Source organism: Salmo salar, chromosome 21 (assembly GCF_965601325.2).
Source record: "Salmo salar chromosome 21, fSalSal1, whole genome shotgun sequence".
NCBI classification, from domain to species: domain Eukaryota; kingdom Metazoa; phylum Chordata; class Actinopteri; order Salmoniformes; family Salmonidae; genus Salmo; species Salmo salar.
The window spans coordinates 42,726,808-42,737,827 of NC_138311.1; positions in this window are offsets into that span (position 1 = coordinate 42,726,808).

Consider the following 11,020-nt stretch of genomic DNA (forward strand, 5'->3'; position numbering starts at 1 on the left):
ATGAGACTAATAATTTAAATAATTTTAGAATAAGGCTGTAACGTAAGAAAATGTGGAAAAAGTCAAAGGGCCTGAATACTTCTAAATGCACTATATACGGAGCCCTCCGCATTGTCACAAAAATTGAGCTCAGGTGCATCCTGTTTCCATTAATCATCCATGAGATGTTTCTACAACATGATTGGCGTCCACCTGTGGTAAATTCAATTGATTGGGCATGAATTGGAGAGGCACACACCTGTCTATATAAGGTTCCACAGTTGACAGTGCATGTCAGAGCAAAAACCAAGCCACGAGGTTGAAGGAATTGTCCGTAGAGCTCCGAGACACGATTGTGTCAAGGCACAGATCTGGGGAAGGGTACCAAACCATTTCTGCAGCATTGAAGGTCCCCAAGAACACAGTGGCCTCCATCATTCTTAGATGGAAGTAGATTGGAACCACCAAGACTCTTTGAGGAGCTGGTTGGCCGGCCAAACGGAACAATCGAGGGAGAAGGGCCTTGGTCAGGGAGGTGACCAAGAACCCGATGGTCACTCTAACAGAGCTCCAGAGTTCCTCTGTGGAGATGAGAGAATCTTCCAGAAGGACAACCATCTCTGCAGCCGCTCCACCAATCAGGCCTTTATGGTGGAAGGAAGCCACTCCTCAGTAAAAGGCACTTGACAGCCTGCTTGGAGTTTGCCAAAAGGCACCTAAAGACTCAGACCATGAGAAACAAGATTCTCTGGTCTGACGAACCCAAGATTGAACTCTTTGGCCTGAATGCCAAGCGCCATATCTAGAGGAAACCTGGCATGATCCCTACAGTGATGCATGATGGTGGCAGAATCTTGCTGTGGGGATATTTTTCAGCGGCAGGGACTGGGAGACAAGTAAGGATCGAGGAAAAGATTAATGGAGCAAAGTACAGAGAGATCCTTGATGAAAACCTGCTCCAGAGCACTCAGGACCTCAGATTGGGGCAAAGGTTCACCTTCCAACAGGACAACGACCTTAAGCACACAGCCAAGACAACACAGGAGTGGCTTCGGGACAAGTCTCTGAATGTCCTTGAGTGGCCCAGCCAGAGCCAGGACTTGAACCTGATCGAACATCTCTAGAGAGACCTGAAAATAGCTGTGCAGCGATGTTCCCCATCCAACCTGACAGAGCTTGAGAGGATCTGCAGAGAAGAATGGAAGAAACTCCCCAAATACAAGTGTGTCAAGCTTGTAGCGTCCTACCCAAAAGACTCCAGGCTGTAATTGCTGCCAAATATGCTTCAATAAAGTACTGAGTAAAGGGTCTGAATACTTATGTAAGTGTAAAAACCCAAATTTGTTACAATGCGGAAGGCTCCGTTTACAGTGCATTCAGAAGTATTCAGACCCCTTGACTTTTTCCACATTTTGTTACGTTACAGCCTTATTCTAAAATATATATTTTTAATTCTAAAAACTTGTTTTTGCTTTGTCATTATGGGGTATTGTGTGTAGATTGACAAGGGAAAAAAACAATTTAATACATTTTAGCATAAGGCTGTAAAGTAACACAATGTGGAAAAAGTCAAGGGGTCTGAATACTTTCAGAATGCACTGTATAAGATCCAATCTATGCTTGATCTGACAATGTGGTTGGAGCCTCCATATGGATGGTGTGACGCAATAGCGAAGCCTCCGGAGGCACGCAGAGGCCAATTGAGCTCCAATCCGCATCGCCATGCGCTTCTCAAATTTTGTAACATTGCGGAGGGCTCCATATAGCTCCGCATTGACATGATTGATTGATGGTAGGTGAGGGCAGGAGGTCCTGTATAAACACAAACTCACTTCCTTGACAACTTCCACGCTGCTCTGTGAAACGTAAGAAGTATAAATGCTCTGCAGAGGCCGTATCACTGTAAATGTTGCACGGCCAATGCAGACTCCGGGTTGACCATGCAGGGCCTTTAACATGTATGTGTAAAATTATTTTGCAAGGCTGATGCACACAACGCAGCCGGTGTGATCAGCATGTAACACACCTGTCAAACTCATAGGGCCGAGTGTCTCTGGGTTTTCGCTCATCCCTTGTACTTGATTGATTAATTAAGGTCACTAATTAGTAAGGAACTCCCCTCACCTGGTTGTCTAGGTCTTAAATGAAAGGAAAAACCAAAAACCAGCAGCCTCTTGGCCCTCCATGGAATGAGTTTGACAACCCTGCTTTAACACATTGCATTGAAACCTTGGTAGCTGACACACAAATTCATGATATTGACCTACAATAGTCAACAAAGAATAGGCAATATGCTACTGTAACAGCAGTAAGGTCACCATACATTTTACATTTAGGGCTGTGACTGCCATTTGAGGAAATAGGCTTATTGAGGATATTGAATTAGGCTCTTGGCCCAGTCTATTGATGGTATAAAGTGAGAATTAAGCTATACAGTATAGTGTCTTCCACAAAAACTGTCTCTGCTTAGTCAATATATAACCTAATTGCCTAATGAGCACAGACAGCAGTCATGTGATGTGATCTCTTAAGTAATACAATAGAGCGTGTGTACAGTGAATCCTCATTATCCAGGGAGCGCATGTAATCAGCACCCCTTTTACATATGCATTGATACCTCAACGGTTCACACCTCACTAAATGGCTCAGTCGAATATTTAGTCAAGTATTCGGTGATCAACAAAAACCTGGAAGCTTGCGCCACCAGCTGGCCACAAACAGAGACATGCGAGAACATACACGATGATGAGAGATGTGCAGGGGAGAAAGTAAGGCATACTGGTAAAACAGCCTATCATGATAAATAAAACAAAATGTCAAGAAAACTGTAGGCTATTACACCATTATTAATCATTGCTGCATGTCAGAGGCGTGAAAAATTAGGGAATGGACTTGAAAACAGGTGGTATAGCCTGCGTACCATAGTAAACTAAACATATTGGATGAGTTGCTTACCTCATTCAAATTAATCAAAATTGACAATAAATATAGTAACCTGTGTTTAAAAATAAAGGACGTGCTTATCGTGTCAGCAGGTCAGAGGTCATGTCTACGATGGTCTTGAGGGGCAGGCTGCTGAGGAACCCCTGCTGCTTGGCCCTCAGCTCCAGCAGGGCATCTATGATCCTCTGCTTCCCCGCCTCGGGGTGGCGCTCTGACAGCCGGGCCATCAGCGTATTGAAGCTGCCCATGGTGGTCCTCTTTTGGAGGCTGAGCTGCAGGGGCTGGAGAGAGAAACGCCAGATGAGAACAGAGATCAAAGACATGGGAGAGAGACAAGGATTATGGACAAATCAAATTGGGAGCAATCCACGCATTGCAACATATTGAAAACAAAGAATATTTATATCTACAATCCCTGATTACAAACCAAAACAATAACAAAACTGTAGAGAAACGTTCTACCATTGGTAGGAAGAGTCCTGTCCCCCTAACCTTCAGTCTAGTGGTAGTCTAGGTGTTGTTGCTCTTGTAGTCTTGGGGGCCTGGGGCGTCTCCAGAGAGCCCTGTCTTTGTGCTGGCTGTGGGACCTGACTGCTGCTGTTGGGTTTGAAAACATTGACATGTAGTCCATTCATTCATGTGGAGGGATAAAGCCCTTGTAATACAAAAGTCTTCCTGCTATTGATCTAGTTGTAATTATGTTGAAATCTTTGTGTAACAACAGTTATGTAGTTTCAGTCTACAGGGTCACTGTGGTTTTATTTTACCTGAGGTTGTTGCTCACTTCAGATGCCTGATAGTTCTCAAACCAGAGCATTACTTCTCCCTGTAAAATCGGACAGACAGTTCACTTTTATTAGGATCTGCTGCTCTCTCGTGGCCACATTACTCACACTTTCCCAATTCCATTCTTTGCTTGATTCCTCACATCCTATCTCCTTGCTTCCTTTCAAACAGAATTGGAGAAGAAGGCCAAAGGGGAGGGACCTTGGACCTTCTCCAAAACAGTTGATGCAATGGATGCAAGGAATTGAGAAAAGATGAATTGAGTAAGAGACATTGTCTCATACTGAGGCTTACCTCCGTTACATCACAGGGTAGGTCTGTGACGCATAGAAAGGAGCTCTGATCCTTCTCCTTTTCTCTAATGACTCTTAAAGAAAAATATCAATTCATGTTTATAAACACTTCTTATGAACATGTTGTGTTTGTGTTATGAATGTGTTATGAAGTCCTTATGTACCTACCAATAGGTAGTGTTACCGAAACATCAAATTCAGCTATATTCAGTCAAATACTGAACTATGACCCAATCCCAAACGATGCACTTTGAAACACTTGAAACTCAAACATCTGTGAATGGAAAATCTTCTGTCCGTCATGCAGCTTTTTCCACTACCCAATACTTGCCATTTTCACCCTCCTCCATGACCACAGCCAGACCTCCTTCCTTCAGTGCCCCACCTTCAGGCCCAAGGTCCTCCTCTGCCTTGTACCATGCCTCGCTGGAGTTGTGGTCTTTGGTTCCACCTGTTGAGTGTGAGAGTTAGTCAATCCAGGTGGATCTGAACCTGCTCTGAGAACACTGTGGAACACTATAGTGCAACGCATTGCATGTTTATTCATTCAACATGTCCATGGATGGATGAATGAATAGGTGTCATTACCTGGCCCCCTGGTTGTCCACAGGCTGCTTTGGGAGGAGGATGACCGCCTTCCCAGACCTGCTTCCCTCAGTCTTCGGGTGGACCACTGGACCTTTCCTCCTATAGCACTCTCCTGGCCAACCATCCCATCATCCTGTTCCATCCTGTCCCAAGGACCGATGAAAGAGACTGGGACACCAGTCTGTTTAACTCTCCCTCTTCTTCGCCACCTACACTGACGTCCTCTACGCGAATATCCCCTACCTGCAACTGCTGGGATCTCCATCTGAGGCACTGGAGGATAGAAAGAAAAACATTTCAACAACAGCCAACTCGATTCATTTATTGATTTATTTATTCAGCCATTCCTTCTTTAATTCATTAATATACCTACCCAGACAGAGCATTTCCCAAAGACTCTGCAATTATCTGACTGCATAGTATAAACCTAAATGTACTGAGAGGAAGGAGGGGTACTAGAGGGTGCTCACCTGTTGGGTGGATGTAGCTGGTCCCCGAGGTGATCCTCTGGGAGTCGACAGACAGGGGTCTGAGCTGGTCCAGGGGTACCCGACCGGACCTGTCTCATCTCTCTGTCATCCACCTTCAGGACCTGCAGCACCTTCACCTCTTTTTTCAGAGTCTGGTGTGCACTGAGACTCTCTCGGAACCAACCGGACTGATCCATCTTGGTTTGGCCTAGTGGGGGTGTCTCGTTTGAATCAGGTGTCCCCTCATTACTTGCTTTATACATGAGAACAATCCCATCCTATTCCATAACACTGTGATAGTTAACATTGTTATTCGCTGGCTCGTACCTCGAGGCCTCCTCCTCATTAGCTAGGATCCCGGGGAAGTTATCGTAAGTCCAATCACAGTACTCGCTGCAGTCTCCTGTGCAGGAAGACACTATACTGCCTTCAGGTGGTGCCGCCTCCTCTGCTCCCCTGGGCTGCTCAGTGCTTCCCCTGGTGACCACGAGTGACAGTGAGTCGCCACAGTCTGGCTCCGCTGACTGGCTGGTGTTGATGCTGGTGTTGGTGGTGTTGTTACACAGTGGCGCAACTTTCACTGGGGATGGGTCCCCCCCAGGTTTTATCAATGGAATGTGATACAAACGAGGCAATGGTGTGCTTTAGGACCATGCGGACGCCTCCGAGCGATCGGGTAGGCTGTTTGGAGTGTTTATCTGACATACATTTTTATAATAATAATAATAATAATAATGTCTCCCCACTTCTAAAACCAAAGTTGCACCCCTGTTGTTACACTCAGTGCAGTCCATCCTAGTGCTGTTGAAACTATAGTACTCTGGAGGAGTCTCCTGGTCCAACATGGGGAAGTCTGCCATCTGGTCGTGCATGGACATGGAGATGACCATGGACTCATATTGGTCATTGATGGCAGACAGGCTCTGCATTTCCAGCTCCATATCCAGAGAGAAGCAGCCTGGGCTGACGGGTCCTTACACACCATCAAACTACTGCTGTTGCCATCCTGCCACCCTCCTTTCTCCCACAGCTGAGACAGCAGCTGGACCTAGGTGCAGTGCCCCTCCTGTTGGCCTGGAGAATCCTCTGTGGCTCCAATATGGCCGCCACTGGTATCACCACAGGCTGACTGGAAGCTGTTCTGTAGGCTGACTAGACAGCCCACTGCTGGGGTAGTGGAGGGCTGCTGAGGCTGACAGGCCCTAAACTGCAGCATTATTCCTGCTGCCAACTGGTGGTAGACTTGGACTGACTGGACTCCTCCGTGCCCTGAACAGTTGAACAGATTTAGATCCTCTTTCATGTTGTTAGGAAGAAGAATAAAATAACATGGTTGTATCAAAATAAAGAAACAATGAAGCTGAAGCAAAACAACTTTGAAGCTGTGGTGATGAAACCAATGTCCCTTCGTGGGATTAATAAAGTCCTCTTCCAACTCCTACTACTAGAACTACTACCGCTACTACAACTACTACTACTGCTACAACTACTACTACTACTACTACTACTACTACTACTACTGCTACTACAACTACTACTTCTACTACTGTCTACTACTGTCTACTACTACTACTACTACTTCTACTACTACTACTATCTATTACTACTACTACTACTACTACTACTGTCTACTACTACTACTACTTCTACTACTGTCTACTACTACTACTGTCTACTACTACTACTACTACTACTACTACTACTATTAATGTCTACTACTACTATTACTATTTCTACTACTACTGCTGCTACTACCACTTCTCCTCCTACCACTCCTCTCCTCCTACCACTACTACTGTATATTACTACTACTACTACCGCTACTACTACTACTACTACTGTCTACTACTACTACTACTACTATTTCTACTACTGTCTACTACTACTACTACTACTACTACTGCTACTACTACTCCTCCTACTCCTCCCCCCCACTCCTCCTACTACTACTTCTCCTCCCCTTCCCCTCCTACTACTACTCCTCCTACTCCTCCCCCTCCCCTCCTACTCCTCCTACTCCTCCCCCTCCTACTACTACTTCTCCTCCCCTTCCCCTCCTACTCCTCCTACTCCTCCTCCCCCTCCCACTACTACTTCTCCTCCCCCTCCTACTACTACTTCTCCTCCCCCTCCCACTACTACTTCTCCTCCTCCCCCTCCTACTACTACTTCTCCTCCCCCTCCCCTCCTACTACTACTTCTCCTCCTCCCCCTCCTCCCCTCCTACTACTACTCCTCCTACTCCTCCCCCTCCTACTACTACTCCTCCTCCCCTTCCCCTCCTACTACTACTCCTCCTACTCCTCCCCCTCCACTACTACTCCTCCCCACCTACCTACTACATCTCCTCCCTCCTCCTACTACTACTTCTCCTCCCCCTCCTACTACTACTTCTCCTCCCCCTCCCACTACTACTTCTCCTCCTCCCCCTCCTACTCCTCCTTCTCCTCCCCCTCCTCCTACTACTACTTCTCCTCCCCTTCCCCTCCTACTACTACTCCTCCTACTCCTCCCCCTCCTACTACTACTTCTCCTCCCCCTCCTACTACTACTTCTCCTCCCCCTCCCACTACTACTTCTCCTCCTCCCCCTCCTACTACTACTTCTCCTCCCCCTCCCCTCCTACTACTACTTCTCCTCCCCCTCCTCCCCTCCTACTACTACTTCTCCTCCCCCTCCCCTCCTACTACTACTCCTCCTACTCCTCCCCCTCCCACTACTACTTCTCCTCCCCTTCCCCTCCTACTCCTCCTACTCCTCCTCCCCCTCCCACTACTACTTCTCCTCCCCCTCCCACTACTACTTCTCCTCCTCCCCCTCCTACTATTACTTCTCCTCCCCTTCCCCTCCTACTACTACTTCTCCTCCCCCTCCTCCCCTCCTACTACTACTTCTCCTCCCCCTCCTCCCCTCCTACTACTACTTCTCCTCCCCCTCCCCTCCTACTACTACTTCTCCTCCCCTTCCCCTCCTACTACTACTCCTCCTACTCCTCCCCCTCCTACTACTACTTCTCCTCCCCTTCCCCTCCTACTCCTCCTACTCCTCCTCCCCCTCCCACTACTTCTCCTCCTCCTCCTCCTACTACTACTTCTCCTCCCCTTCCCCTCCTACTACTACTCCTCCTACTCCTCCCCCTCCTACTACTACTTCTCCTCCCCCTCCCACTACTACTTCTCCTCCTCCCCCTCCTACTACTACTTCTCCTCCCCCTCCCCTCCTACTACTACTTCTCCTCCTCCCCCTCCTACTACTACTTCTCCTCCCCCTCCCACTACTACTTCTCCTCCTCCCCCTCCTACTACTTCTCCTCCCCCTCCCACTACTACTTCTCCTCCTCCCCCTCCTACTACTACTTCTCCTCCCCCTCCCCTCCTACTACTACTTCTCCTCCCCCTCCTACTACTACTTCTCCTCCCCTTCCCCTCCTACTACTACTCCTCCTACTCCTCCCCCTCCTACTACTACTTCTCCTCCCCTTCCCCTCCTACTCCTCCTACTCCTCCTCCCCCTCCCACTACTACTTCTCCTCCCCTTCCCCTCCTACTACTACTCCTCCTACTCCTCCCCCTCCTACTCCTCCTACTCCTCCCCCTCCCACTACTACTTCTCCTCCCCCTCCTACTACTACTCCTCCTCCCCCTCCTACTACTACTTCTCCTCCCCCTCCCCTCCTACTACTACTCCTCCTACTCCTCCCCCTCCTACTACTACTTCTCCTCCCCCTCCCCTCCTACTACTACTCCTCCTACTCCTCCCCCTCCTACTACTACTTCTCCTCCTCCCCCTCCTACTACTACTTCTCCTCCTCCCCCTCCTACTACTACTTCTCCTCCCCTTCCCCTCCTACTACTACTTCTCCTCCCCCTCCCACTACTTCTCCTCCTCCCCCTCCTACTACTACTTCTCCTCCTCCCCCTCCTACTACTACTTCTCCTCCCCCTCCCCTCCTACTACTACTTCTCCTCCCCTTCCCCTCCTACTACTACTCCTCCTACTCCTCCCCCTCCTACTACTACTTCTCCTCCCCCTCCTACTACTACTTCTCCTCCTCCCCCTCCTACTACTACTTCTCCTCCCCCTCCCCTCCTACTACTACTTCTCCTCCCCCTCCTCCCCTCCTACTACTACTCCTCCTACTCCTCCCCCTCCTACTACTACTTCTCCTCCCCCTCCCACTACTACTTCTCCTCCCCCTCCTACTACTACTTCTCCTCCCCCTCCCACTACTACTTCTCCTCCTCCCCCTCCTACTCCTCCTTCTCCTCCCCCTCCTCCTACTACTACTTCTCCTCCCCTTCCCCTCCTACTACTACTCCTCCTACTCCTCCCCCTCCTACTACTACTTCTCCTCCTCCCCCTCCTACTACTACTTCTCCTCCCCTTCCCCTCCTACTACTACTCCTCCTACTCCTCCCCCTCCTACTACTACTTCTCCTCCCCCTCCTACTACTACTTCTCCTCCCCCTCCCACTACTACTTCTCCTCCCCCTCCCCTCCTACTACTACTTCTCCTCCCCTTCCCCTCCTACTACTACTCCTCCTACTCCTCCCCCTCCTACTACTACTTCTCCTCCTCCCCCTCCTACTACTACTTCTCCTCCCCCTCCTACTACTACTTCTCCTCCTCCCCCTCCTACTACTACTTCTCCTCCCCCTCCTACTACTACTTCTCCTCCCCCTCCCACTACTACTTCTCCTCCCCCTCCCCTCCTACTACTACTCCTCCTACTCCTCCCCCTCCTCCTACTATTACTTCTCCTCCCCCCTACTAATCCTCCTCCTCCTAAAAAAGCAAATGTTATGTTATCAAATATAAACTGTTATAAAAGTATAAGAAAATGATTAATTGAGTAAAATATACAGAGTAATGTGAGTATGGTATGTAGGCTATTCTTCCTTAAGGATAATTCAACCTGGGTTAAAACACAAAATAGTTCAAAGTCAAGCAGAGCCATAACTCAAGCAGAGCCGTTATGTTTTACATAAACCAGTTGTCTGGCTACTTTTAGAGCAGGATGCCTCTGCAGAAACTGATGGAATACTCCTTCCTCTGTGGAGAAGAATGTTGAGGGGAAGGACAACTAATCAGTTGCTCAGTTTTTACTGAGTCTATAGTAAGTAGGCTATGTCAATATATTTAACATTTTACAGTCATTTGGTATCACTGGGTAGGGATTCTATACAACTGTTTTGTAAATCGACTGCCAAACTATAATGACACAAATGGGAGCTTTCGTGCTTGTGTTGCTCTGTAATACATTTCCTGGTCCCTGCTGTACTTTGTATAAACTTCCTGTCCTCTACAGGCAGGGATAAGTACCAACCCAGCAGCTTGGGGTCAGCTCCTGGAAACGGGTGACTTTCACCAGGTCAAACACAGACCTGTAACGTACAGAGTTAGGCCTACGCTGCATCCCGATTCTCCAAACTTCTCCCAAAATGTGCACTTGAACACTCCCTTCTTAGATTTAAAAGGATTGGAATGGTGTAAGTATTGGCTGGACAGAGTTTCCACCATTGTTAAATCCATGACAGGGAGTTTGCAAGTGCACACTTCTGGAGAAGGGTGGAGAAATGGGACGTACAAACAGACTATTTCATGTTCATCATTCTCTAATTATAGTACAGAGAAAGTGCTGGGACTGATAGACATGGTCTATACCTGTTGAGAAGGAATTTCCTGCCGTCCTCTATCAACAAAGACAGAGGGGCTGTATTGAGGTAAAGGAACTTAATGCATGTCATGTACCAAAGCAATGAGAGGGAGACTACATAAATGGGTTGGACATTATATTATTTATTTTGTATTAAAATGGCCTAGCTCAAGTTAAAAAGTGAACGTGCATTCCATTGGTTATGAGATTTGTGTTGTAAAAGGAACCATCCTTCTTGTGCTTATTACTTTGAATAGTGTGTTTTGAACATTTTGAAGCGATTCCCGTTGACTTACCAGCCAAG